Source organism: Lissotriton vulgaris, chromosome 4_1 (assembly GCF_964263255.1).
Source record: "Lissotriton vulgaris chromosome 4_1, aLisVul1.2, whole genome shotgun sequence".
Classification (NCBI taxonomy): domain Eukaryota; kingdom Metazoa; phylum Chordata; class Amphibia; order Caudata; family Salamandridae; genus Lissotriton; species Lissotriton vulgaris.
The window spans coordinates 886,795,039-886,817,318 of record NC_141691.1 but is presented as its reverse complement, the minus strand read 5'-3'; positions in this window follow the sequence as shown (position 1 = coordinate 886,817,318).

The following is a 22,280-nucleotide window of genomic DNA, read 5'->3' as shown; positions in this document are numbered from 1 at the left end:
TCAGGTCTCAGTTCTGTTGTTGTTGTTTTATTGTTTCGAACTTGGCGCTGGCGCACGATGTTTTCTTCTCCATACATAGTAGGCAGTCACTGGCAGCACAGCGGCTCTTCTAGCCTTGCAGTTGCTTTGAATAATTAATATCATAAAATTGCATTTGCTGCTTTGCAATACAGTCCGACGGTCTCCAAGTCTGACCTAATCGCGCTACATCATGGTGTCTGACTGTTTGCACACTCACAGGCGCAGCGGGTCACAGATTGGGGTATTATGTAATGCAAATGTTTGTAAAGAATGTGTGATGCTTAGACCACAAAGGACGCGCTCATTTCACATGAAACAAGAGAGTTTCTTCACTCACTCATCGTGTAAGGATTACAATTACTTCCATAAATTCCATAAATCCATAAGCCTTTAGTTTTTAGGGCATAACGTAACGCAAGGAGATATTCATGATTAAAATGATTAAAATTAACTGGAATACCTTGAACATGAGGATAAATTAATGAACAATAAAATATTTTTTTATTTAAAAAAACTAAAGGCTTATGGATTTATGAAATTTATGGAAGTAATTGTAATCCTTACACGATGAGTGAGTGAAGAAACTCTCTTGTATCATGTGAAATGAGCGCGTCCTTTGTGGTCTAACCATCACACATTCTTTACAATTATTGGAAGGCACTGACAGACACAGTGCGTCAAGGATTGCGCCAAAAAGAAACGTTCAGAAATCTGATTTGTAGAGCGCCTGGCTGCCCGGACGCGTCCCAGCGCTTGCTTAGGGAACCCGTCCTGGTATTCCCCTGCGAGATAACCCATTACTGGGCACCCCCAAGGTGAAAGCCCTGCATCCCGCTGCGAGGGGCCGTTGTGGAAATTAAGCAAGCTATTGCCCAGAGTGGGACTCCATGATTGGAATAGGCACCGAGGCGAGAATTGTCAGGTCCGGGGAAATTTGAGCCCAAGACCCGCAGAGGCGGGGAATTGAACCCTGGTCCGGGCCAGACCTCTGCATCAGGGTCTGCCACTCTAACCACTTGAGCCAAACTTCTCCATGGTCCAAAAGTGAGGTATGCACGGAGTTAACATTGATTCTAGTAACGCAAATGTTTGCAACGTATATAGTCCATCAGCGCTGTAAGCGCAGTTGGGGCATGTGGTTAAATAGTGGCGTCACTAGGAGGGTGCGGGGGTGCGAACCACACCGGGTGTCACCCCATCTGGGGTGACACCAATCTGGTTAGGTACGCGCTGGCTGGCATGGCTCGCTCTCACTAAGCACTGCACAGTGGAGTGCAGCCTGAGCCTCGGCTCATCCTCGCCCTCACCTGCTGCCAGTGCTGCTTTTTTTATTTATATTATAGTGCGGTGTGTGCAAGGAGCAACTAGCGCACACCACCACCATGGTGTGCAGTTGCGCAGCGCACCTGCTGCTTACAAATTAAAATACTGCTGCGTCTACTACTACTGCAGTCAGTGCAGTGAGTGAGTATATGCACTGCAGCCGCCATGTCGCCACGCACGCACACACGCACGCACGCACTGATGCATGTGATGATGGTGCTGGTGCGATGCGGATGCGCGGCCTACCCCCCAGTTTGTGGGTCCCAGGGCCGTCAATCTTTAGCGCTAACAATGACGGCCCTGGGACAGCCCCCGCGCGCTGTGCTCGCCTCCTCTGCTCTGACGCGTCGCGACGGTCACGCGCCAGGGAGGAGAGGAGACGAGACTGTAGCGCAGGGGAGTGCTGAGTCACGAGTGTGTGCTATAATAAAGAATTCATTGGATGTCATCTTCTTTGATATTGCGATTCGCGAGCGCCGTCGTCTCCCTCTCCCCTTCAAATTTGGGACTGACTAACTTCTTGGGTCCGGACTCCGGAGACAGGCAGTCGGTGAGAGAGAAATATTATCATGTATATAATGATTATAAATGAACTAAGTTAGAAATGAATGTGGCACGGCAGTGGCACTAATGCAAAAGAAAAAACGTCAATGGTCATCTGCATGTCCCATTGATTTTTTTTTTAGCCTGGTCTCTGTGGTGCGCAGTGGGCGCACAAACGAAAACACGCCCCTCTCGGGGTCTAGTGCACCTAAAGCTTTCTTCCTTAATCCTTGGGCAGTCACGATAGGCCTGGGGAGTGGGGACTGCGGTAATGGTTAAATAGAAGGCCCTGTCCGGCCCGCCCTTCCAGCCTCCTAGGCTAGTCCTGACCGGGCATGCATGTGCTTGCAGTTGCAAACGGCCTGCGCCGGCCATAGCAACCAACCAAGTTCAGCGTGATTTTGTGCTGATGCTTCACCAATGAAACCCCTGACACATAGCTCTCTATTTCTCTCACTTGGCACTACACCTGTAACTATAGTGGTGTCACATTAATACAGTCCAATTACCAGGGCACGTGATGCGCTCTTTCTTATTACACATATTTCACTATACTGGTCCACTAATCCTCTATGGGTACCGGAGTAGCGTGCTACTCGCTGAAAAGCGCCCCGTCGCCTCGTCAGGGTTAGTAAGCGCAATATAAATGCAATTACAGTACAATACAATACAAATAGTCTCAGTCTTAGTACGGATGCTTCAGCACACCTTTCTTGTGAGATCACATACCTTACAATACCTCGCAGCGCCTCCCTTGACTATGCAGATGGGACACCCTATAAAACTTCAAAGCCAGCAGTCAATTGCAGTGTATTAAAAAATAAAAAAGGTTTCCTAACATATATGCCTTCTGCCTCTCAATCAGAGTAGGGTTGAGTCAAGTTCAAAGTTTCTTTCAACCTTTGCAAGGGTTTGTGGAAAACGTTGTGAAGCTGGCTAGCTTTTCCAATTTACTTTTGAAGACAAATTACCGCTTTTTGGACAATTTATTTGCATTTGTGTCAGACTAAAACAATGGTTGTGCTTAAGATATACTTTGCAAGACACTCTTAGAGGGTCATGTAGACCTGAGGAAGGTTTACAGGCCACTGGTGCGGTACAAAACTCAACTCATCCCGACATATTTTGGTTACTTGCCCCTCTGGCTCGACATGTAGGATTAAGTTGCATCCAGTGATATCACTGACGCTCTTTCACCACTATATCATGGTAAAATGCTCAACAATTCTTTTTTGTAAGTTGTGAGAGGGTGACACCATGAGTTACCAGCACCGGGTGACACCAACCCTAGTGACACCACTGTGGTTAAAGCAGTGGCGTCACTAGGGGGGTGCGGACCGCACCGGGTGTCACCCCTTCTGGGGTGACACCAATCTGGTTAGTTACGCGCTGGCTGGCCTGGCTCGCTCTCGCTCAGCACTGCACAGTGGAGTGCAGCCTGAGCCTCGGCTCATCCTCGCCCTCACCTGCTGCCAGTGCTGCTTTTTTTTATTTATATTATAGTGCGGTGTGTGCAAGCAGCAACTAGCGCACACCACCACCATGGTGCGCAGTTGCGCAGCGCACCTGCTGCTTACAAATTAAAATACTGCTGCGCCTACTACTACTGCAGTCAGTGCAGTGAGTGAATGTGTGCACTCCAGCCACCACGTCGCCACGCACACACGCACGCACCGATGCATGTTATGATGGTGCTGGTGCGATGCGGATGCGCGGCCTACCCCCCAGTTGTGGGTCCCAGGGCCGTCAATCTTTAGCGCTACCAATGACGGCCCTGGGACAGCCCCCGCGCGCCATGCTCGCCTCCTCTGCTCTGACGCATCGCGGCGGTCACGCGCCAGGGAGGAGAGGGGACGAGACTGTAGCGCAGGGGAGTGCTGAGTCACGAGTGTGTGCTATAATAAAGAATTCAAAATTTGCAAACATACGTGACAAGAATTTTCAATTCTATTAAGGACAAGGAGGCGAGGATTATGCTTTTTCTCATTTCTTTAATGAAATGCTCAGCAGCCAATATAAAAGAAAAAACTACATTTCCCATGAACACTAGGGAATAACCATAGAGTATGTAGTATAAAAGGGCACAACACTAGTCCTTCCTCCTCTTTCTTTGTTGTGTAAACAGTTCAAGTTCAAAAGGCAATCCAACGTAGATAAGGCCAAACACGCCGAAGAAATCCAAAGGAACTGGACGCAGACAGCAGAAGAACGGTGAGACGGATGAGACCGGCAAACTCTACTTCTCGTCGGAATCTGAAAAGAGACATAGAGCCGTAATACCCAAATAGTGTAAGTAATAATGCAAAATGGGGGGGGGGGTAAGACAAGAGTAAAGACAATCGTGCAATATCATCAAAACATTGTACAGCAAATAACAATGTAAGTCAAAACAATGGGTGGGATAATCCCCGCCTCCTTGTCCTTAATAGAATTGAAAATTCTTGACACGTATGTTTGCAAATTTTGAATTCTATGTCAGGACAGTAGGCTCTGATTATGCTTGTTTAAAGCTGATCCACCACTACAGAAGCAATATGATCAATGAGTTTATAATAAAACGTTTTAAAAACAGAGTCAGATGACCAATCCGCTGCCATCATAATGTCAAAAAGAGTGACACCTAAGGAGAAAGCTTTAGAAGCCATCGCCCCACGGACAGAATGTGCCCCAAACACAGACACATCAATGCCAGCCTCTGACATGAGCCATCTCACCCAGCGTGCCAAAGTAGCTGGAGTAACAGGGCGAAAAGGTTTTTGTAAAGCAATCAATAATTGACCCTGCATATCAGAACGTAAAGAAGCAGTACTTACTTCATAATCCTTGAGGCACTACACAACGCAAAGGTTGGGATGAGCGGGAAAAGAGGGATACGAGATCACCTCAGTGTTAGATTTTGTACGCCTAGAAAGGCGAAATGTAACGCCTTCCGACGTAAAACAGCGACCCGCAAGGTCCAACGCACGGACATCCGACACACGTTTACAAGAGACAAGACACAACAACATGGTCAGCTTTGTAGACAACTGTTTACGTGATAACAACGGGTTAGAGGGCCAAGCCTCTAAGAACCGCAAAACGATGGAAACATCCCATAAAGAGACATACTTAGGAGTTGGTGGTTTGGAGAGACGAATACCCTTAAGTAACTTGGAAACAAAAGGGTGTTCACCAGCAGGCTTTCCATCAATCTGGACATGGCCAGCCGAGATAGCGGAACGAAAATTGTTGACAGTCCTATAAGCTAGACCTGGAGAGGCTAGGAATGCCAGAAAGTTAATTATCAAAGAGACATCTGCTGAAACGGGATCAACTTCCCGTTGAACACACCAATCACAGCAGCGTTTCCAAGCACCCTTGTATCGCTTGTGAGTATTGGGAGACCAGGCTTCACTAATAAACTTGGAAGCGTCGCTAGAAATGCCTGGGATCATCCAGCGGTCCCCGAGAGCCGCCACGCCAGTAACCGGAGGGATCCGGACAGAATCAGGGGATGCGGACCTTCTAGAGGATCATGCAACAGATTCCACTTCTGGGGAAGAAGGAGAGGAGCCTTGCAACACATTTTCAGGAGAGCCGGGAACCACGCTTGAGCCCTTCAGAGCGGAGTAATCAGAATCAGATCCGCTCGAAACCGTGTGGCGTAAGCCAGAACCCTGGGGATCATCATGAATGGTGGGAACGCATAGCACAGAGTCGAGGGCCAAGCCTGGAGAAAGGCATCCTTGGCTAGAGCCAACGGATCCGGTCTCCAACTGTAAAACAGCGGAAGCTGTGTGTTGAGGCGAGAAGCAAACAGGTCTATGTGACACCAGCCCCAGTGCCGAAGAAGAGAGCGGAACACGCGAGGGTGAAGCCTCCAGTCGCTGAAGTCCCGAAGATGCCGCAAATGCCAATCCGCAATCTGATTGTGACGACCCGGAAGATACTCTGCTATAACAGTGATCTTCCGCTGCAGGCAGGAATGCCAAAAATCCTTGGCGATCTCCGCCAGCACCTTGGACCGAGTCCCGCCCAGTTTGTTGACATAACGGACTGCAGACACGTTGTCCATCCTGAGAAGGATGCAGCAGTTGGACTGTTGGGGAGTAAAGCACTTGATCGCAAAAGAACCCGCCAGGAGTTCCAGACAGTTTATGTGGAGAGACAACTCTTGAGGAGACCAGCGACCCCCCCTCGAGACTGGGCTGCAGCGGGCTCCCCAACCCCAGCGACTGGCATCTGATTCGATCACTAGTTCCGGCGACGCACCGAAGAGAGCTCGACCATTCCAGGCCTCCATGTGGTCCAGCCACCACTGCATCTCCCACTTCACCTCCTCCGACAGAGGAATCTGATCCGAGTACCTGAGGCCTTTGCGGAGATGTTGAATCTTGAGACGCTGCATTGCTCGGTAATGCAGCGGTCCCGGGAAGATCGCCTGAATGGAAGATGCTAACAGACCTACTAGACGTGCCAACGATCTCAATGACACAGTCCGTCTGGAAATAACAGACGTCAACTCCCGCTTGATGTAACAAATTTTTTGAGCGGGCAAGAGAAGCTGACAAGCAACTGAATCTATCTTGAAACCCAGAAAATCTATCGTTTGCGCCGGAGTCAAGACCGATTTCGGAACGTTGATCAGGAAACCGATAGATTGCAAAAGGTCGATGGACCATTCCAGATGAGTCAGAAGCCTGAGTGGGCAATCTGCCATTAGGAGAATATCGTCCAAATAAATAATCCGACGGACACCTCGAGCGCGGAGATGTTCCACAACCGGCCTCAGAAGCTTCGTGAAGCACCATGGTGCCGACGAAAGGCCGAACGGGAGAACCTGATACTCGTACCAAACTCCCTTCCACTGAAACTGGAGGAACCGATGATGAGGCTTGAAGATCGGAATCGACAGATACGCGTCCTTGAGGTCCAGACGGACCATCCAGTCTCCTTCACGAAGGAGATCTCGCAAGAGATGGATGCCCTCCATCTTGAAGTGTCGGTACACAACCCCTCCGTTGAAGTCTTTCAGGTTGAGAACCAGGCGAGACCCGCCTCCCTTCTTCTCGACCAGAAAGACTGAGCTGATAAAACCCTTGGGATGACGGGCGGTCGGAAGAATCGCTCCCTTTTGTAGTAGAACTTCGATTTCCTCTGAAAGGCAAGCTTGATCTGGAAGGGAAAAACTTAAAGGAGGGGGGAGACGGGTCTGATGCAGAGGGTGATAGAACTCTATTTTGAACCCTTGAACGGTTTCTAGCACCCATGCATCGTTGGAGATCATGCGCCAGTTGTCGAGGAAAAACTGTACTCTGCCCCCAAAAATCACATCGCAAGCATGAATCAGGCTCACCTGCAGAGTTGGAGTCCCGGTAATGACCCTGCTGTCCTCCAGAACGGCCTTTACCATATTGTCCTTTCCCCTTGCGGGAGGGGTAGAAATTTTCTCTGGTGGAGTAGCCGGAGTCGTGTCCTCCACCACGCTGAGAGGAAGCACCTCACTGGGACTGTTGGTTTGACCCACGGCCGAACGAGCGTCCATGATGTTGTCCGGCCTTGGCAAAAACCAGACGCATAGCCTGGCGTAAAGAAGCCTGCGCCTTGTCAATGCCACTGAAGGTGGAGACAAATTTTGTAAGTTCCTTCAAGAAAGGTTGTCCAAATAAAAGACCTTGCGCATCAGGACCAGACTCAGAGCTTGAAAGCTCTGCAAGTTTCGGGTCCAACTTTAACAGAATGGAGCAGCGCCGCTCAGAGGAAACAGCACAATTTGCGTTACCTAATTGGCAGATAGCTCTCTACGCCCATTCTATCAGCTCATCAGGATCCACAAGAGCCGAGGCCTCCTTTGCCTGAAAGCCAAGATCCAGAATTTTTGTCAGAGGACCAAGCATATCCAGTAATTTGTCTTGGCAAGACCTCCAAGACTCGTCAAGCCCCTTTTTTGGGTCTTTAGCATATTTTTTTAAATAGGTGACCATCATGGGGTCTACTTCTGGGGTATCCGCCAAATGATCCGCGGGATCAGGCCTCGGGCATTCAGAGCGGAGTCTGGCTCTAACGGAGGCATCAAAAGGTTGACGAATGTGAGCCTGAACATAAGCTGCAACAGCAGGCGAGGGCAACCATGAGGAAGAATTAGGATGGACTATATCCGCTGGCTCAAAATTCAACACTGACGGACGATCGGGGGCGTCAACAAAATGCTCCTTGCGAACACGCTTTCTGGGCGGGGGTGAGTCCTGTTCAGAAACGGAAGTATGACCATCATCTGAAACGTCGGTGTCCTGAGGCGCAGAAGACCTCGAAACCTCAGCCGCCAAAGTTTTAGCCAATTTCTGGAAGTCAGATTTGTGGGGATTGACAGGTGATTTAGAGGATTTCTTGGTCGTAGGCAACCAACCCTGTTGCTGCGCATATTGATTTAAATGATGCTTAAGTGGGTTAATGGCACAAACTAGTGCCTTATTGACAGAATGTTGGACACCCTTGTCCAATTCCTCCACCAAATTATGCTCCAAGGAACCTTCATCCTCATCCCCATAATAATAGTCATCATCTTCGTCATAGAATTCAGCCATGATACACAAGTGTATACAATTAGTGCCCACAAGATGACTATATAAATAAATATGGAGTGTCAAGGACACAATGCAAGGGGGGAGTGTGAGAACCCCACAGCAGGCCAAAAGAGCAGGCACAAACCAGTCTCTGTATAAAATTAAAGTGTGGAGGGAGATAAGCCTGCCAAGCCCAAACACACTCTAGGCAGAGCCTATGCAATAGAATCACTACCGAAGCCCTTTCCAAGACTCCAGCGTCGTACGGGGTTAAATTTCAGCAGGCTGTGGGCATGGGCGTGGAAACATGACCTCTTCAACTCAACCGGCGCTGAAGAAAACCAGAAGCCGGAAATGAAGCAGCACGCATGCGCAACACTGCTGCCTGAGAAATTTCGCCGGCTCGAGAGCGCTCGCGCTCTCTGCGCGAGCCGGTAACCCCTACTCCCGCTCCACAAACATTCCTGGGCAACACACCGGCGCCCGGACACAACGGAGGTGCACACACGCTCCCGGAATGAAAAAACACGCCGACGGAACGGGCAAAGCAACAACCGAAGCGCAATACAGCACGGCCGGAGCCGCAGCGCTCAAAGGAAGCGGCAACACAGCGCGCAACAACAATGTAAATGCCTGAATACAAGTAAGCGTAATGAATGTAATTAACACATTAAGTAAACAGAAATTACAAGCCAAAACAGATAAAGTCACTTAACTGGCTGCGGAGCAGCAACGAAAGAGGAGGAAGGACTAGTGTTGTGCCCTTTTATACTACATACTCTATAGTTATTCCCTAGTGTTCATGGGAAATGTAGTTTTTTCTTTTATATTGGCTGCTGAGCATTTCATTAAAGAAATGAGAAAAAGCATAATCAGAGCCTACTGTCCTGACATAGAATTAATTGGATGCCATCTTCTTTGATATTGCGATTCGCGAGCGCAGTCGTCTCCCTCTCCCCTTCAAATTTGGGACTGACTAACTTCTTGGGTCCGGACTCCGGAGACAGGCAGTCGGTGAGAGAGAAATATTATCATGTATATAATGATTTTAAATGAACTAAGTTAAAAATGAATGTGGCACGGCAGTGGCACTAATGCAAAAGAAAAAACGTCAACGGTCATCTGCATGTCCCATTGATTTTTTTTTTCAGCCTGGTCTCTGTGGTGCGCAGTGGGCGCACAAACGAAAACACGCCCCTCTCGGGGTCTAGTGCACCTAAAGCTTTCTTCCTTAATCCTTGGGAAGTCACGATAGGCCTGGGGAGTGGGGACTGCGGTAATGGTTAAATAGAAGGCCCTGTCCGGCCCGCCCTTCCAGCCTCCTAGGCTAGTCCTGACCGGGCGTGCATGTGCTTGCAGTTGCACACGGCCGGCGCCGGCCATAGCAACCAACCAAGTTCAGCGTGATTTTGTGCTGATGCTTCACCAATAAAACCCATGACACATAGCTCACTATTTCTCTCACTTGGCATTACACCTGTAACTATAGTGGTGTCACATTAATACAGTCCAATTACCAGGGCATGTGATGCGCTCTTTCTTATTACACAAATTTCACTATACTGGTCCACTAATCCTCTATGGGTACCGGAGTAGTGGGCTACTCGCTGAAAAGCGCCCCGTCGCCTCGTCAGGGTTAGTAAGCGCAATATAAATGCAATTACAGTACAATACAATACAAATAGTCTCAGTCTTAGTACGGATGCTTCAGCACACCTTTCTTGTGAGATCACATACCTTACAATACCTCGCAGCGCCTCCCTTGACTATACAGATGGGACACCCCATAAAACTTCAAAGCCAGCAGTCAATTGCAGTGTATTAAAAAATAAAAAAGTTTCCTAACATATATGCCTTCTGCCTCTCAATCAGAGTAGGGTTGAGTCAAGTTCAAAGTTTCTTTCAACCTTTGCAAGGGTTTGTGGAAAAACGTTGTGAAGCTGGCTAGCTTTTCCAATTCACTTTTGAAGACAAATTGCAGCTTTTTGGACAATTTATTTGCATTTGTGTCAGACTAAAACAATGGTTGTGCTTAAGATATACTTTGCAAGACACTCTTAGAGGGTCATGTAGACCTGAGGAAGGTTTACAGGCCACTGGTGCGGTACAAAACTCAACTCATCCCGACATATTTTGGTTACTTGCCCCTCTGGCTCGACATGTAGGATTAAGTTGCATCCAGTGATATCACTGACGCTCTTTCACCACTATATCATGGTAAAGTGCTCAACAATTCTTCTTTGTAAGTCGTGAGGGGGTGACACCATGAGTTACCAGCACCGGGTGACACCAACTCTAGTGACGCCACTGTGGTTAAACGGTTTTTGGTGGGAGAGATTAGGTGGATTTTGGTAACAAAATCCATGGGAGTACCGCTGCATGACTGAGACCGCTGGAGTTAACATAGAGAATGAGGCACAGGCTCTGTAAAAACAGTTTTAGAGTGTGAGATTGCTATCTCAAAATGGGGACTGCAATGTGTGAGACCCGTCGGCTGTAAAAAAAAATATTGTATGCTGGAATTTTACACAGATATTATCTGACAGAAAGAACTGACAGCGGAGTTGAATCTGGAAATCCACTGTCATGGAGGTTGTGGGCTTAAAGCTATCAGGCGAAATGCAGACCCAAGAAGCACACCAGGTGTATGTGTAGAAACGAAGGCCTATTCAAGAAACAGCCGTCCCTGGTTCTGTGCCACCAGACCATATTACATAATTAGGCAGCATTTACTTGAACAAAAGTGTGGTACTGAATGCAATTGAAGCTGTACTTTAACACAGACAAGGTTCAGAGAGAGAATTACTTATGACTAGAGAGTCACAAGAACAGGTGATATTACTTCGGGCTGTATTCCTGTGCAAGGGGAGCTGTGATCAGTCACGCTGTACTCCTTTCTCAGTGTGGCTCATGTTACGGCTGCACTCCTGTCTCCACCAGTCACTCTACGTTGTAGATGAAGTAGGTACTAGTTTACATTAAAAGTGTTTTGCCTTTTAATGCGATCGCAAAATATTTTTACAGCTACATACGCTTACTCTTGCGTTCTGGCAATCCTCTCCGTCCTCCTCTCTCCATTCTTCTTCTTATCCCTGCTCTCGCCCTTCCTCTCTCTATGCTCTCCCCCCTCTATCCCTCACCTCTTCTTTCTCTCTCACTCCTCCAGCCCCACTTAGACTGACTCCTGCCGCTCATTCATCAGGTGGGTGGGTTGTCCATAGCGCCAGCCTCACTCTAACACTCTACACTCTCTAGGAGCTAATACCTCTCACTTTACTGAGATAGGGCAGGTGAGTTGACCATAGCTCCAACCCAGCCCTCCTCTTGCCCTGAGTCACGCTGCTCCCTATAAACGTGAGAGCAGCAGCACTGCAAAGAATGATTAAAGCTGCAAATGCACTGTACTAGAGACAGTAACACATTAGAAAGAATGACAGTATCATCAACTGAATGGAAATTTAATCTCTGACCTTCGTTTGTTGTTGTCTATGCTTTGATGCAAGGAAAACAAGGATTTGATTTCTACTGAACTGTGAAGCGCCCAATGGGGGTTTCTTCTAGTCCAAGGTAGGCCAGTTTAAAATGTTCCCAATTGGTTTGTTTGCAGGTAGTGCCAATCACATTTGTCAGCTACTTAGTACTTATCTTTACCTTACATTTTCAAGAGCAGCCTATGTGCTGTTAAATGAGGTGCAACATGTGCATCTGGTGATTCTTTTTAACCCAATTGTTTTAAAATAATGCAGTCAGGCTAAATGAATGGCATGGGTGGAAGCAGGAATGAAGCACAATATGGGACAGTTTCAAATGTGTTTAATTGTTTCAAGACTACATATCCTAATTGACTTTTTAAATATTCTTACTTTCTGAAATGTGGTTTAACTTGCACCATTTGGTCCTTTTTTTGTTCTTCAAAATTTCCTTGGCGTGAGGGTCTCACAGTTCCCCTTTAGTCAATCATCGCTTGCGACACAATACACATTCAGACCCTTCCTTTACGCCTACCACTTTCAAATGTCACCAACCGCCACTGATTGTGTATATTTCAATAGACTTTGTAGTTAGTTCCCTATTGGATTCTATAATTAAACAATCACCACTCAATCTGAATTGTGAGCCTGAGCCCTGCTGACCTCAGTGTAGGCCAGGGGCAGTGGTCATTAACGCCTTACAGCCACGTGCTGTTTGATTCCGAAGCATAGGTGTTGGTTGCACCTGATTGGAGTGGGTACACAGAAATCAACTCACACTTTAACTTCTGACATCCTCAATCATAGAATCAAGACCATGTTTCACTGTTCGGACCTGCTGTACTGCGGTGTACTCCTCTGACTGCTGTCAACCAAGCACAATAATCATGTGCAACAGTTAGCTACGGAAGCACAGAGTCTGATGCACTTCAACGGAGGGAGTTTTGTAAAACCAAGCAGCAAGTAATATCGGACATCGTCCATTGTGGGATCAAGACACCGTTCCACTGTTGGGACCTAGAGTTGGTTGCACCTGGTCAAAGGGAGTACCTTCATCTCCACTCTCAGATGCAGTTCTAACATCGTCCATTGTGAGATCAAGACACCGTTCCACTGTTGATACCTGTTGAACTACTGTGTTAGTAGTATACAGAGCATTCCACGGTGCTGGGCCTCAGGCTGGCCGCTGTGTGCCTGTGTCGCGGTAGCCAGCATTGATCTCAGGAACCTTCTGAGCCCGCAGACCTCGGCCCAGGAGCTTCTGCTGGCAGGTGGTTGGCCCTCTTTCACATACCGCGGTGTCGAAAGGTGAGCTGTGGGGCATATGTGCGTTGCAGCGGCCATGACGGTTTCTCTGTACCAGCAGGCTTAGAACATCATTCACGCACCCACCTTCGCTCACGGCATCAGCCTCGTGGCGGTGTAAGCTGCGCTAAACTACCACACACGTTCGCCATTCCAGAAGAGAACCACACCCAGAGAAAAGTGCCTTTTATTCATACCCCTATGCTAGCCTTGTGTACGCCGAGCCAGTCCACTACGCTAAAGATTTGGGGGGGAGGGGGCACGTATGCGCTATGTTTACGTAATCTTCCCTACTCACTGCACTATCATGGTTGCGTCCACTTCACTCAATGAACCATCAGTGTATGTTGACATGTACATGTCTGTGCTCTGCATACTCAAGTCTGTCTGGCACATCCCCTCAACACTTTGCATTGTATACTTTTCTAATCGAGAATCACTTGCCACCTTTGCACATACTTTGCTCCCATCTCTCCCCGCATTCTGTATTCTGTGGCACAGGTGCCATGCCATGTTTGGTTTGTGTACATGGCTAGCCACAGTTCCCACAGTACGTAGTGTTGTTGTGTCTGCTAGGTGTACATGTTGTTTGTCATGTTGTATGTGATTATTCCCACCCACACAAAGTAACTCCCAAAGTTCAACTTGGCCTTCAATACCTACTTTGAAAACAGATTTCATTAAACTGAGCAAACTGAAAGTGCTTTTGCTTCAAACAGAAGTGTCCCTCACTTCTGCAAAAGAAATGTATCGACTGCAGATAGCACCAACTTCAAGTAAAATACAGTCCCTTTTAAATGCGAACCACCCATTACACTTTGTGAATTGTTAGACAAGGCTACAGGTCGAACAGGTGAACAAAATTACCCCAAATTTGGCCGGGAGAAGGGTTACACTGCTCCTTCCCTCCTCCTTCCTACTATTTTCGCCCTTTTTCCCCTTACTCACTTCAACAACATTTTTAAATACCAACCTCCCATTACACTTTGTGAATTGTTAGACCTTTTTCACCCTTTGTTCCCCTTACTCGCTTCAACAGAATCACAAAATGGCTGCCAACACTTCCTAGTTGAAACCGCTCGCACCGCTCGCAGCCAATAAGCAGCAAGCTCGTGCTCGTAACTCCTCAGCCAATCAGATTGCAGAATTCCCAAATATCGAAATCTGTAAATATCGATAATTCTCCAAAACTACTAAATGGATTTACATCAAATAAATAAAAGCATGATTTCTAGACCAAGACCCTTCTCCCTGCCAAATTTGGGAAAATTCCGTTCACCCGTTTGACCTGTAGTCTTGTCTAAAGTTTCCTGCGGAAATTGCATGGAGAAAACACGTTTTGGCACCCCTTTTTTCTCAGCCTCCCCTTGACGAATCACCCCCAAACTTTCAACATAGGAGATGATGTGAACAAAGAATTGCTTTGGAAACTTTCATGAAGATTCATCAAACGACGCCAAAGTTATATTCAAAACAAAAAATTCTCCTCCTGTGGAAACTTGGTCCTAACTATAACTACCTACTGGCGACCGCCAGTAGGTAATACATATATATATTGTAGCAAGGATATTGTTTAGGGTGGGTATGACCCTCTTCCCTGGACCGATTTTGGCCACGGCGACCCCATCCCCCGGGGCCTACACTTTTTAAATTATTTCGGGCCACTATTGGCCCTGGGCACCACTTCCCCTTTTTTTATATTATTATTCTAGTTAAAGGGAGGGGGCCTAGTTTTCACCCTCCTGAGCCATTTTTGGCCCCGGGAACCCCATACCCAGGGGCCTGTCTTCTTTTTAAAAAAAACATTTCACAAAAAAGGGAGGGGCCATGCAGTCCCACTTCCGGACTGATTTCAGCCCAGGAGACCCCATCCACCTGCACCTGGCTTGTGGTGTGAGTGAATGGTCCCAACCCAGGGCACACACTGCCAATACTGGGGACCGCAGAGGGAGACTGAAGGCCCCCGAGGTCCCTGCTAGCTTCCCCCATTGCTTTGGGGAACAGGGAGCTGCTGACATGCAGCTCCCTGAGTTCCAAAGTAATGTCTATTTCCCTGATCGCTTCACAGCGAGCAAGGAACCAGACACTGCCCTGCTTTCAGAAAGCAAGAGCTTCACACTTGCTGAAAGCAGGGCAGGTTTGATTTTGGCTTGGCAGGAGCGGTTCTAACTCTAAGCCATAGCAAACTGCAATGTCCTGGGGCGGGCACCCATGTGAAATTGCTGACGTCAGCCCTGTGGGGTGGGGACCCCCAGAGCCAAGTAGGGCTCCTGTAGGGGGGCCATGCGGCCCCCTCCTTTGTTAAAATTTGCCTTGGGGAGGTGGTGGTCCCTGGGACCCACAACAGACTCCCTTAATTATTGTATTTTAGCCCGGGATGTGGCTGCGGAGGAGGCCGATATGAAAAATCTTCTTTGCATCATGCTATATATTTTAAAAAATGGGTTTATGCTTACCTGTAAAAACCATACATTTTTGTGGTAAAAGCATTCGTGGTAAAATCATATCCATTGTAAAAATAGTCGTAAAACTTTTCGTGGTTAAGACCATTTTGTTGCAATGGCGTCACTGTAAGGACTGTTGTTGTTCCAGCAGTCGTTTTTCCATCATACATCCCCCCTGTCCACCACATCCTAGATTCTAGAGCCTGGACCAGCATATATACAGTTCTCTGAGTCCCAGTTCATCACGAGGCTTCCCTGCAAAGCGTTCCAAAACCTCTTGCAGCTAGACACAGTAAGTGCTAAATCCTACAGCATTCATATGTACCTACTATTCCATCTTTATAAACCACAAAAGTACAACTTTCAAGTCACGGTGCACGTTGTTATTTCTCCTTTACTGAATCTATTATCTGTCTGAAGGTCGAAGGGATAAGACGCTGAGTAAGCCCTGACAGGTTGCTGTCCTTGGTCTATGGGTTAGCAACTTTGCAGTAATTGTTCACGCACTAAGCTAGGAACGCAGCACAAGCCATTAATACTTGCCTTCATGAAAAGGTGAAAGGGGAAGCAATGCAACCTGCAGCCGAATCTGGAACATCCTGCCTAGTAAGGGCTCTCTCAGCAGCATTTCTTCTGAATGAGGATGATTGTGTGACATTCACGAGTGTACACTGCTCTGCTTTAAAAGGCCCCTGAAGAGTTGGGGCTCCTGTACTAGGTATAAACATATATAGGCCTGCCAAGTACCACGCATCAGGGGTTAGCCTAATACATTGTATTGCTGGTGCCTGCATCATCACACTAAAAGGTAATAGTCACACATTATGGTGCCTCTGGGACCACCCCATGACCAGGTGTGCACTCTACGAGACAGCTGCACTAATAACCAGTCACCTTAAAATGGTCTTTCTCTACAGCCTACCAAAAGTGTTCTCGCAGCGACTGTAATTGTAAATCTGCATTACATCAATTCACTGAGAATTATGATGGTGGTTTTACAGTAACACTGACTAGTAAAGGCGGGCCTGGGCTTCAACTCAATCAATCAGAGACCTACCCAGCCTGCCTCTGAATGTCCCTGGGTGGACCGCTTGTCCACATGGTCTGTCTCACTTGTCCCACGAGGTGTTCACGTAACATAAACAACAGCCAGATGAGTCGTGGGTGATCACAGGTGGTACCTTCCGCCTGTTGTTTACGTGGCAAAGGCACCACCCCATTAGCTATAAAGCACTGACCGCGAGGCTGTAAAAGAGTTCTAAATGGCTCCTCCCTTCTGGAGGCTGGTCTATCCTGGCAGTTGAATCTGCAACAAAAGAATGATCCAGGCCTTCACCTGTATCCTTCCGCGCCTTTAGAGACTCCGCACTGAGCATGCCCTTGCTTTCTCTCCCCAAGGTAAGGCAGGGTCACCTGAGAAAATGTGTTTTGTATTTCTACCAGCTGTGTGTACCTTTGAAAAAGAAAAGCATTGCTATTTAACACCCTAAAATGGTTTTAGAATAAGGTTTAAAATATCAAGTTATGGAGGCTTAAAGTTTGCACATAGAAGTGATCAAGATCCCCTTTCACATCATGTTGACAGTTGTGTACTTAACGGGTGCTAGGTGGAAATTATTGAGCACAGTTAAACAATTAAACTGGGGTCGTTTTACATTTTTAATGAACAGAGAAGTGCATGGTTAACACAAACCTGAAATCACATAGGTTTCTTTTCAGAGCCCGCATTATATCTCTCCAGCTCCTGGAAGCAGGCATATCTAATCTGTCCCAACAGCCACAAAAAGACCTAGTTTACATGCCGACCCCTTCTAACTCCTGTTTCCATGCTATCTGTGTTCACAAGAATCCACCCACCCGCCCCACAGTTTATTCCTCTCTCCAGGCCTTGGATGGGCTGCAGTGAGCTCGGTTTTCTGCCCGGTCAGAGAGCCCTCTCATGATTTATACCTCTGCTCACCCCTCTCCGACTCTGGTCTGTCCCTTGTGTTTCGCGGCAGCGCTTGAAAGCAGGTGCTCCAGGTCATGTACTTCTTCATGCTGCCTCATCTCTCAGCTGGGGATGAATGCCTCTCTCGCGCTCAGCATGACCCCTCTTGTCTCCCACTTCCCTGTCTGTGCAGCCAAGACGCCAGCACCAGCAGACAGTCTCGTGATCATATCCAAGCAGAGTACATCACCAGAGCTGCTGTCAGCATTTGAGGAGACACAAGAGGCCGCAGAAACACCTGAAGGTAAACAGTTCGGCTAACCTCTCCCAAAACCAGGGAAGGTAGTTCAGTTTTCATAGGTGCCAATTGCCTATGTCATATTTGACACCTTAAGCCAATTCTTAGCATTGCTTTTGTGCCCACATTAGCACATCACTTTGCACATAGGGCAATTAAACTGAAACATGAAAAGTGAAACTACGACTCCCAAATTTCAACATAATGTTGGAAACTGCAACAAAATATAGGTTAAAACGTCAAAACTAGAACAAGGTATCACACGCGATAAAGGACTGTTAGGCAACACAACTTTAAATACCAAAATCCCATCAAAACTAAAAGGGGCAGGAACGCTATATTTATACAGGAGTCACCAGGACGTGGGAGACTGGAGAATAGAGAGAGAGAAAGAAGGAGAAAAGAAGAAGGCACAAAAGGTGGGGGTTGAGGGGTGAGGGGTGAGGCAAGGAGGGAGGAAGGGGAGTGAGAGAGGAGACAAAGGTTGGTGGAAGAGGTGAGTGAGAGAGAAAGGGAGGAGGTTGAAGAGTTAGTAGGAATGAGAGCAGGGTCGGATTGGGATCACAATTTGGCCCGGGCACTGACGCAAAAAGTGGCCCACATCAAGGGGGCGTGGCCTACATTTAAGGGGCGTGGCCTATATTTAAGGGGCGTGGCCCACATTCGAGGGGCGTGCCTTTTCATGAAACATCATTTGGTTACTCTTTGAGGTCTGTATGTGATTTGGAGATTCTTTGCTTAGCCAAGTACTGAGTCCATTGTACTGGCCTTGCATGTTCGAAGCACCATCAGTCGAATTTCCAATGCACTTAGCTATGTCAAGACCATTTTGTTGAATTGCAGTTTGTACCAACTCGAACAATCCTTTTCCAGTTGACAAAGTGCAATTTCTGACTGCTATTAGGCGTTCATGTACAGTGTCTGTGACATATCGGATGATAATGGAACACTGGTCAGTAATACTTATATCTTGAGTTGAGTCTATCTGGATTGAGTACATACCTGCATCGTTTATTTCTTTAGCAATGTGTCTTTTTATCAGTTTGGAAATTGTTTCTATTACATAACCAATTGTGGTCTTTGACATGAATGTCACAGATGCACCACGACCACCTTTCTGTTTTTCTTTGGAAGTGAGAGACTCAATGTGTTGTTTAAGAGGTTGGTCATATTTTGACAGCAGAAGGATGAGTTCCAGAAAGTTCCCATGATCCATTAAATCATTATCCAAATAAGACACAGACTCTGATTTCCCCCGATAGCTAAGCCCCCTTTTACCAATCAGTTTAATAACTTCAACCACACGCTCCAATATTTCTCTCCTCTTTCTGACTTGTACTGCACGAGTTGTCTGCCGAGAGAAGAGGAGAGTAGTTATGTCAACTCCAGAAATTGTCATCATATATGAATCTGTGCATCTTTTGTGGAATTGGGATGCCTCATGCTCTGTAATGCGCATGTACAAGTGCCTAAAGTTTTTCACCCCTCGAATAAAAGGCCCACTTTCTTCACATTTGCTAAATGCCAAGCAAACTGTGCAAAAGAAAGCTTTTTAGGGTTCGGCCTACGTCACCACGAAGTGGGGCGGAGCTCCGAGCTCCTATTGTTATAAAAAGAAAAAGGTTTCTTTAGGGCTCGGGCCAGAAACATTCCTTAGTGCGCGTGCTTTTTTTATGGCATCTGCATAGTGATTCGTCTTCGCTGTGCTGTCTTTTTAGTAGCCTTGACGCAATAGGCTATATGTAATTTGCGTCCGCCATTTTGGGCATTTTCTGTGCGGTTTCGCGCACAGCAGTCCATAAATATCAATTAGGAGCTGTCAGGGTGCTCCTTAAGTGAATCCAGATGGCCGGGGCGCGTTCACCATTCAGCAGCAGTCCGCGCGCAGCTGCTGCATGCCAGGGCTTCATTAGCCTCACTCATCCGGCGCTGAGACAGCAAGACACGGGGGGCCACTCCCCCCTACCTCATCGGTATCGGCAAAGCTCGGGCCACCCTGCCTACCACCTACCATGCAAACGAGAAGCACCAGTATCGAACGACAACCCTCCTGTGTGCATTTATCACGTGTCCCTGTACACGGGCATCGTCACCCCCACATCTACGTATGCACATACGTACTTGAGCATATATACATTTGAATCCAGTGTACCTGTGCTCACCCACACCTATGTAACACGATGTATGCACGTATGTACTGGAGCTTCGGTGCATTTAAACCATGAGTGCCTGTAGTTATGGTCATGCCCAGTTATGTGTCTGTTTTCCTGTACATGTAACCTAGGGACTAACATCTACAGAGTTACACGCCTATGCACCTCTACATATTTATGTCGTCCCGTGTGCCTGCGCATATGAGCAGACATACATATGAATTTGCGCTAATATACATTCTATTGTGCAATTCTGTGGCCACGTACCTGTGCATGCTTACTGTACGATGTGCATATGTATCCATACGGAATATATGAACTTTGCACATGTACATATGCACATACGTTCTCCCACCAGTATGCTTTTGATCCTGTAAAGTGCCCCTGTACCTGTGCAGTTTTGTGCCTAAATGCCGGCGCATATGTCCCTGTATACCAATGTACACATACAGCTTTATACATGATGCAGATAAGCACCTGTTTATGCAAATTGTATAGGTGGACTTGACTTAGTTATGTGTTACTGTGCATTAGTATATCTGTACAGATGAACCTTTACCTGTACGTGTCCAGTAAGCTCGTTATTGAGCACATGTGAAGGTTTGCACGAGTAAATGTTACAGGTTCTGTCCATATATGTACCTATGCGTGAACACCTGTGCACGATATTTCATCGGACTACACTTTACACATCGCTTCCTCACGCACTAAACCTATTTCAAAGGGCCGCGCGTCTCTCTACATACCCCCTTAAGAACGTACACCTGTACATATTTATCTGTACTTTTATATACGTGTGCATCTTTGGCGTGCCTATTTACAACGCTAACCTAACTGTAGCCACGTGCAAGTTTTCTTCTTGGTTACATTTATATGCTCTCTCGGTACAGCTTTAAAGTTGCGTCGACGGCACTGCGTTCTCCACTATTCCTAAAATGCAATGTATAATGCAGATTTAGGTAGAAAGACTCGCAGTTGAAAGATATACAAACATGTCTGTTTTCTTTACATTCCACTTGTGAACCCCCTCCTTCGACCACCCTGGCTGAGCAGCTCCTCAAAATGATTTCTATTGATGGATGCATCGATGGTGAGCGCGTGGGCCTCGGTAGAGGGTACCTCAGCTGGGTGTCATCGATGCCAGCGCTAGGGCAGTGCCACGGGCTGCTTCTAGGCGTTGGCCTCCAAGCCCCTCGCAGGAGTGATATGTAAACACACAGAACTGGGTTTGTGTTTGAAAGGCGAGAACACACACCCAGGGCGTGGGGTGCCAGTGCGCGGGAGGGGAGGTGCAGCCGGTGCGTGGCAGAACCACCCAGAGAGGATCCGCCTGGCTGTCAGGGGAGCCGGCCCATCCCCCCTGCCTCACCCCACGGGCTTCCTTGGAAGTCTGGGGCGGACAGTCCAGAGCAGGTAAGGGGGGTCTGGCTGCATTCAGGCTTTTCAGGGAAACCCCTACGTAAAAAAGTTCTGGTTAGCGTAGTTGTACGTAAATTAATCTCATATGGAGCTCACATGCATCGAAGCCTCCAGGACCCAAGATGGACCAACCGGATTTAAAGAGACGTCATGCCACTCGGATAAAGGGTCCCTCGAAAGTGATCTTTTAAGGCCTGGTTAGTGACCTCCATTTACACTGTTTGGCATCATATAGAGAGGTGCATAAGTGGTGTATTACCGCCTTTGATTGGCATTATATAAAGTGGTAGGTCTGCAGCAGTGATGTGCTACCACCTTTGGTTGGCATCATATAAAGAGGTACATCTGTAGCCGTGGTGCTTTACCGCCTTTGATTGGCATTGTATAAAGTGGTAGATATGTAGCAAGTAGTGGTGTGTTGTCGCCTTTGATTGGCATCATATAAAGAGGTACATCTGTAGCCGTGGTGCTTTACCGCCTTTGATTGGCATCGTATAAAGTGGTAGATATGTAGCAAGTAGTGGTGTGTTGTCGCCTTTGATTGGCATCATATAAAGAGGTACATCTGTAGCAGTGGCCTTTGATTGGCATCATATAAAATGGTAGATCTGTAGCAGTGATGTGTTACCACCTTTGGTTGGCATCATATAAAGTGGTAGGTCTGTAGCAGTGATGTGTTACCACCTTTGGTTGGCATCATATAAAGTGGTAGGTCTGTAGCAGTGATGTGTTACAGCCTTTGGTTAGCACCATATATCTTAGTAAATGCTTGTTGTTCTCTGTAACTTTAATGGAATCTTCTGCCTTATGTTGGAAACTCAGCATTCATTGT